The sequence below is a fragment of the Clytia hemisphaerica genome, unplaced genomic scaffold (assembly GCF_902728285.1).
Source record: "Clytia hemisphaerica strain Z4C2 unplaced genomic scaffold, Clytia hemisphaerica genome assembly, whole genome shotgun sequence".
NCBI lineage: Eukaryota > Metazoa > Cnidaria > Hydrozoa > Leptothecata > Clytiidae > Clytia > Clytia hemisphaerica.
The window spans coordinates 2,578,055-2,586,146 of record NW_027104338.1 but is presented as its reverse complement, the minus strand read 5'-3'; positions in this window follow the sequence as shown (position 1 = coordinate 2,586,146).

Genomic DNA, 8,092 nt, shown 5'->3' with positions numbered 1-8,092 from the left:
GTTAAATCAAAAGTTAAATTAAAAGTTAAAAATTTAATTAAATTAAATTTTAAAATAAACCAGTATTGTGCTAAAAAGATTAATAAACTAACTAGAAATAAAGAGACATAGCTAAAGTAAAAATATTTTTGGTAAGTAGGCAAGTGACGTCAAAACAAAATTGCTTCAAAGATGATTAAGTGAGTAGAGTGCAAAGATATATGAATTGGATAAAATAGGTTAGGGCAGGGCAATCCGATGATTAAGTGAAGTGAAAAAGAGGCCTGACGTCTAGATTTCATTTAAAAAAACTAATAATCTAATTCTTTAGAAAATAACGAGAAGTTGCATCTTTAAACTCATTCCTATCTTCCATATTCAAAATGTTAGCTGGCAATTTATTCCACCAGTTAATAGATGCTGGGATAAATGAGTCCTCGTACGCAATTACACGTCCATGTATTGGTTGGTATTTATTACTACTATCCCGAACTGGTTTGGGTAAAATACCAGGCATAACAAGTTTCCCTCCTCTTATATCATGTAAAAGAACGACTGAATCGACTTTTCGCTGATGTTCTAGAGGTTTCCAGCTCAAGTCCTTCATCATTCTAGTGGGACAAGCCTCCCACCTCCAATCAGAATAAACAAACCGGGCCCCTTTTCTTTGGACCATTTCAAGTTGATCGCAAAGTGATTGATTTGATATAGGATTCCAAACTGGTGAAGCATACGATGCGATTGGTCGGACATAAATGTTGAACGCTTTCTCCTTTATTTTACGAGAACATCCTCGCAAATTTCTTTGTAAGAACGATCGTTTTTGGTTGGCTTTCTTACAAATAGCATCGATGTGTGTATTCCACTTAAGCTTCTTGTTTAAAGTCATCCCGAGATATTTGGCATTTAATACTTTCTCAAGGTTCTCGTTATGGATTGAATAAACAGATTCTCTATGGGTTTGGTTTTGTTCGTGAAGGTGAGATGCTTGCATTTTTGTGGGTGGAATTCCATGACATGGAAGAAGTCCCAGAGTGTTTCCCATTCTTGTAGAGCTGTAAGATCCTCTTGGAGAATGAGAGGGTCAGCCATGCTTTCTATGGTACGATATAAATAAGCATCATCACATCAGCGAATAAACGGATATTTGATTGGACATAAGAAGGCATATCATTAAAATGTATATCAAAAATAGCAGTGGCCCAAGCACGGTGCCTTGTGGTACTCCTGACAAAACATTGGCCTTTTTCGAATGTTTGCCATTTAAGATAACCTGTTGAGTGCGATTACTAAGGAAAGCCTCGATCCATTTCAGTGTGGAGCCACGAATACCATAGTGAGAAACTTTACGACAAAGCTTAAAATGGTTAAACTTATCGAAGGCTTTGCTAAAGTCTAATAATATTGAATCAGTTTGTTGTTTGTTGTTTAGGTTTTTAGCAAAGTCATTTACAGTGGTCAATAGTTGGCTTACACATGATCGGTTTTCTCTAAATCCATGCTGGTAGTCACTTAACACTTTATTCTTGTTCAAATGGGTCATGATGTTACTGTATATGATATGTTCTAAACATTTACAACAAATCGATGTGAGAGACACAGGCCGTTAGTTTTCAGCCTGATTTTTGTCCTTGTTTCCACCTTTATAAACAGGAACAATAAACGCGTGTAACCAATCTGTCGGAAGTGATCCTTTGCTAAGTGATGCGTTAAATATCGATGTTAGGGCAGGTGATATTTCGCTAGCAAATTCCTTCAGAAACCTTGCTGAAATATTATCAGGCCCTGTTGCTTTCTGAGGGTTAAGCTTTGACAACAGAGAGCGGACACCGTTTTTTTCTTGATTTCAATATCGGGCAATGTATTTTCAACAATTGGCGATCTGATGGGTGGTATATCTTTGTTGGGCTTAGAGAAAACGCTGCAATACTGCTCATTAAGGATATCAGCTTTCTTTTGGTCATCAATGATGATACTCCCATTCTTTTTTAATGGGGCAACTGTGGATTGTCTTTTTGTTTGTACTTAATATACTTATAGAATCGCTTGGTATCGGTAGATTCTAAGACGTTTTCCTTGATGTAGTTGTCATGTGCTTTACGACATTGTTTTCTGCACTCATTAACGATGTGTCGGAATCTGCACCAATCCGATTCAAGTCTTGTTCGTTTTGCACGCTTGTAGAGACGTTTCTTTCTGCGCGACAATCTCCTACACTTTCGATTTACCCATGGCTGACTGAATCTTTGACGTAAAGTTTTGGTTGGTATCTTATTCATAGTTTTGCTGACGATGTCTTTGAATTCACTCCACATCGTGTCGATAGCAAAAGTTCCATTCTCATGTTTAGCACAAAATAGTGTACATGCTGTTTTCAGTTCTTCTTTTAATAATGGGATGTTTGCTCTACTCCATACATGCACTGTTCCTTTAACTGCACGATGCCTGATGGGATGACACATAACGTCAATTACACCAATAGCAGTGTGATCACTTATCCCTGGGAAATCCTTGACATCCGATAGTAGTGAATAGTTGTTTGTTAGTATTATATCTAGGGTATTGTTATTTCTAGTTGGAAAGTCAATGATTTGGTCAAGGTTGCAGTCATAAACCATTTTTATTGCTGTTTCGTTGATTTGTTTTGAGTAATCGTGACTGACAATAGAGTTTGTTGACCAGTCGATATCAGGTAGATTCCAGTCACCCCCAATCCAGATTGGACTTGTCTGAGACTTTGCAACAATTGATCTTATGTCCCTTGATAAATTTTCAAGGTATGGCAATTTTGTTTCTGGTGATCAGTAGGCAGAGACTATCACAACTGGTTTTTTAAAAGTTTCAGTTTTGACAGCTATACACTCAGTGTCTTTGGAATTGAAAACTTCTTCGGCGATAAGGGTAAGTCTGGTCATTATAACGACTCCACCCCAACCATCTTCACGATCTCTCCGGAAAGCAGTGTAGCCTGGTGGAACAAATTCAGATTCACCAATTGAAGGGTCAATATGGGTTTCTGAGCCAATGATTATGTCAGGATTAATTTTCAACACCTCTTTGTGAAAATGTTTCTTTTTACCCCAGACACTTTGAAAGTTTATATTCATCATTCGGAGGTTTTTTGCTTTAACTTTTTCAGGTTTGTCATTTTCATTACTATTGTTACTCTCATTTGACGATAGGGAGGTATCAAGATAGAAGAATTAATATCAGGGATGGCACATTTAACACAAGTCCACAACAACTGTTCATCCTGGACGTAGCAATGAAAAATAATGACACTCATACCCGTGCATGTCGTATGGAACCATTGATCACAAGCAATAGATTCCTGATTGTTCCGTACAGCCTTGGAACTGATGCCACATGGATATTTAACACGTTTTTGGATTCCAGGACCAGGGTTTAATTCTACCAATCCACTGATTATCAACAGTAGTTGTTGTAGTGTTGCGCTTGTACTCATCTTGTATGGATAGTTACAGTGTTCCTGATGAGAAAGAGCATTAAGGAGATTTCATTCTTAGACAGGATTTTGCAGCAGAGTAGAGAATTTCCTTGGTTTAGTGAAACTTCTTTGCAGGTGAGTTTCCAAATTAGTACCAAGGATAAGATTCGTAACAGGTTCATTTTGATGAACAGAGTCAGAGAAGATAGGTTAGAATAGAATATGAGGTACCTGCTCAGCTGCACGTGGATCCAATCACACGTACAGCCGGTCCTTGGTTATTCGCCAAAACCTCAAGGTATTTTCACCTTTTCCTTGATTTGCCCAATTGTGTCCTTGTCAGTTTGTTTCAGCCAGCCAACTGTACTTCTTCTTGTTGTAAAGTATCTTGTTGTTGTGACGTAATGTTATTTATTTGTAAGTTTTCTTTTTAGTTACACTGAAAAAGATGGCTCCACCGGTTCCCCAGGTTTTGCCTTATTCACTTATTCTTAATGGAGTGAATTTTTTTATCTGTGTTGTTTGCATCATCGATAGAAAGAATCATTCAAGAATAATTTAAACAAAGCATGGGCAAACCATGAACTACGCTATTTTTGTAAATAAACAAAGACCAGTTCTAGAGGCCCACGGCGTGCCTGAACGTTGTAATAAAAAAATAAATAAACTAAATACATTTCAAAAATCTACTTAATTATTCTAAAAATCTGTACAGCAGTAAAATGATGATTAAAAACGTTAATGAGTTATAAAATGTACAAGGGAAATAAAATTGATATAAGCTAAAAAATGACTGAATGAAAAGAACAAAAGAGGGGCCTATCCAAACAATTGAAGTTCTTTTGAAGCTTTCAACCCGTCATTAATCTTTGGCCTTAGTTTTTTAATGTAAAATGCTTCTAAAAAGGCCAATTGTGACCAGTTATCATTTGAATCTAAGATTTTACAATTATTCAAAACAGCGTTCAAAATGTGTTCTTTATGGTTAATCCCATATGATTCTCCAAACAATTGTGCAAGATTAAACATGTCAGTCAAATCGTGAAAACTATTAGTTATTTAAATGATGATTCATGAATTGGTCCACTCGTTTCCCATGTTCAATCATACAGGTTTTGAAACAACGGTTGGTCTTTCCAACATACCTTTCACTGCAACCAGGGCAAACAATTTCGTAATTAACCTTAGATTTGTGTTCTGTTAAAACTTTGTCTTTAGTTGGGCAGAACATGGCTAACTTTTTTGTTCTTTTCATTCAGTCATTTTTTAGCTTATATCAATTTTATTTCCCTTGTACATTTTATAACTCATAACATTTTTAATTATCATTTTACTGCTGTACAGATTTTTAGAATAAAAGTAGATTTTTGAAATGTATTTAGTTTATGGTTGACAATGATGAGATAGAAGTCATCGAAATATTCCAAATTATGAACACTTTCTTGTTGTTTTTTATTTAAAAACTAAGAAGGATGCTGATCTTCGGGTTATGTTTTTTCTTGTATTTTTTGAAATTGTCTGGTACTGTTGGATTCTTAAATAAAAGCCTACGTTCGGTGCGAAAGAGCAATCGTGTATTTTTTAATACGCTTATTAATACGTTCATTAACTCAAATCAATTGACTTTGGAGGTTCGGTGAAATGGTGGCTGAATTGACGTCCCATGTTTTGTCAGATAGTCCCAAGGTAGAGCAGTTGACGGTACACCTTTCCCGTAATTTGCAAAAAAGATGCACATGCATTATTTTGATGCTCCACCACACCATTTGGTTTCTGTAGGTAAACAAACCTGTTTTTGCCTGCTTTTCTTTAAAGGGAAGTCGGTTTTTAGAGTTTTTCTTAAAAGTTCCAAAAGTTCCGCCGATCAAAATCCCTTCAAATGTTAGAATGTTCTTTCTATACATGATATTATACCACCCTGAAAATGTTTTGCCAAAAAATCTTTTGCTATCAAAAGTTAGAAGCTGAATTAACCCACTTTCCCTAACCCTTGCATGCAAAAACGTGTTCGTTTACCTCCCAAACAATTTTATAAACAACAGAGGAGCGCACATTTTTTCCAGGAAGTTTGAATTACGGGAAAGGTGTATTACCGTAACTTCGTCTAATGTCGACATCCCTCGTCTAATCTCAACACACTTTCTTAAAGCTGAAAATAAAAGGAAGGTTCGAAACTTCTCATCTAGCATACTTGTAAGAGTGGAAAAATTAACTAATTTACGGTAACACGGATTATTAGAGGGAGTTAAACAGTCCATCACAATCCTTGTAATGCAATCCAATATTCAAAAATTTAAGTTGTCTTTTTGATTTCCCAAACATTCAATTTTAAGTGGGGGCGTTCGGAAAAACGGTTTTGAGCGGTTTGTCGGTTTCGGGCCCCATTTTTTGTCGGTTTATCGGTGAAGAGCTCGAAATATTTCGGTTTATCGGTGAAGGGAAAACATCACGGTGTCGGTGATTGAGCTGTTTTTGTTCGGTTTATTGGTGAAAGAATCTAAGGCGAGCGGTTTTCCGGTGATTATTAAATACGTCGGTTTCTGAGAATTGACTATCATTGTGCATAAATAATCAAAATCAAGAAGTAAAATTTTCTTTGCTTGCTTCGTTCGCAGAAAACACCAGGAGACCTAGTCAAATAACATATGTTCAACAATAGCCCATTCTCGAACCCATTAGTAAAAGCTCTGATGAAAAAACTGTTTATATACAGTAGCATGGTGGCAGGGGGTAACTGCCCCCTCCCAGCAGAGGCTTTTTGAAGGAGCGCCAAAAGAAGGAAGTTTTCTTTCGTATTTGCTCTTTAGTATGTAACTTTAGCGCCCCTGCACTGACTATAGAACAGCATGACCAATAATAGTTCCTCAAGGATCGTATGTGGAATTTCTATTATTTTACATAAGATTTGTCATATATTACATGCCTGATTTTAAAGCTTATATAATTTTATAAAGTTATTATAATAATTTAACGTGGTTGTATTCTGTTCATTTTCTAGTCGAAAATTTTGTGCTTGCTTCGCTAACATTTCAATATTATTTTACTCTAATTGGCTTTACGCAATCCATCTCGATAAACAATGTCGCAAATTTTTCTTGCTCGCTTCCCTCGCATTTCCTAAATGTTCCTAAAATGACCAAAAATTTGAGTTAAACAAATTTTAGTCGATTGCGACCAAAAAGGGGGCGCCTGAATAAGCCTACAAGGGGTGCCAAAATTCTACTTTTGCCTCCCCAGCCTTGACCTACCCACCACTCTACTGTGTATATATGACCAGCAGAAAATAAAATACTCCAGCCCAGTAATACTTTTTGGGCCTCAAAAGTTGCTTTTTCCAGACACACAATTTTATTGATTATAATTCTTTAATTTAAAATCGTGGACAAGTAATTTGTACAAATAAGTCCATCAGTTTTTTTTTTCGCTCACTTCGCTCGCATGGAGGGTTGAGAAAATACAAAAGTTTTCTCCATTGAGGCCTACCACACAACAAAAATGCTTTCTTTAGAATTGTCCCTCCTTTAAGTACATAATAAATGCAGAAACCCGTATTGAATAGTATTGACTCACTAAGTCAGCTTATTTTCGGAAAAAAGTGTCTAAAATAGGTCGTTTTTAGCCTAAACGAAAGCTAGAAAGCTGAAAAATTTTCCGTCGGTGCAAACCATGGTTGCGCCTCCTGCTGCCCCCTCAGCAACAATTTAAATTCGTGCCTGCATGCATTGGGGGTTATGGGTTAGTTTTGTTATAACAAATTCGAGGATACATTCTGTCTACTTTTAAGAGTCACATCTTTTGAAGCAAGAGTAAAAAGTCGGTGTCGGTGAAAAGGATAAACTTTGTGGGTTTATCGGTGGAAGAGCTATTTTTGCGCGGTTTATCGGTTTTTGGAAGCCCCGTACACCCCCCTTTTTAAGCATTGGCTTTCCACAATAATTTATGTAATTACACTTTCGATCAGTCAGGTTCATAGGCGTGTTTTTTGCAATACTTTCAAACAACCAAAACAATCTGGGGGTAAGTTTCAAAACAACACAGATTATTCTTAAAACTAAAGAAGTATCTTTTGGCATGGACAATCAAATATAATTTACCAGTGGATAGCCAGTAAAACCTACAAAGTTGCACTTTGGGCTGTCTTAGCCACCAGACTTTTAAATTCAATATATTGTTTAAGTCACTTTTTTACCTCTTATAAATGAACTTTCATAAAATACAGTACCTAATTTCAAGGATTTCAATTATCAAAAAGTTGTCAAATTCGAAGTATTCAAAATTTTATTAAAAATCCCTTCAAAAAATCAAAATTTTTGGACCTAAAGATTTCACAATTGAACTTGTCATCAAACCTATTCTAGTCTAGCAAGTATTTGATCAAGTGAATCACCGTTTAGTACCTGAATTGCAATTTCACAGTTTCAGTAAGTTGTGAGCAAGGGGTCATTGTTTGAAGGTTTTCGGTGTAATAGTTTAGGTTTTATTAAGTTCAGGGCTCGAAGTAACAATATTTAGGTGGTCGGACACACTGTCCAATCAAAAATTGATTTGGGTCGGACATGTCCTAAGGCTTTTAAAGTAAAATGGATTGGGCATGTCCAATTGATTTTTATGTGGGGTATACTTCAAATCTAATACAAGCTTCTGATAGAATTTTACATTGATCAC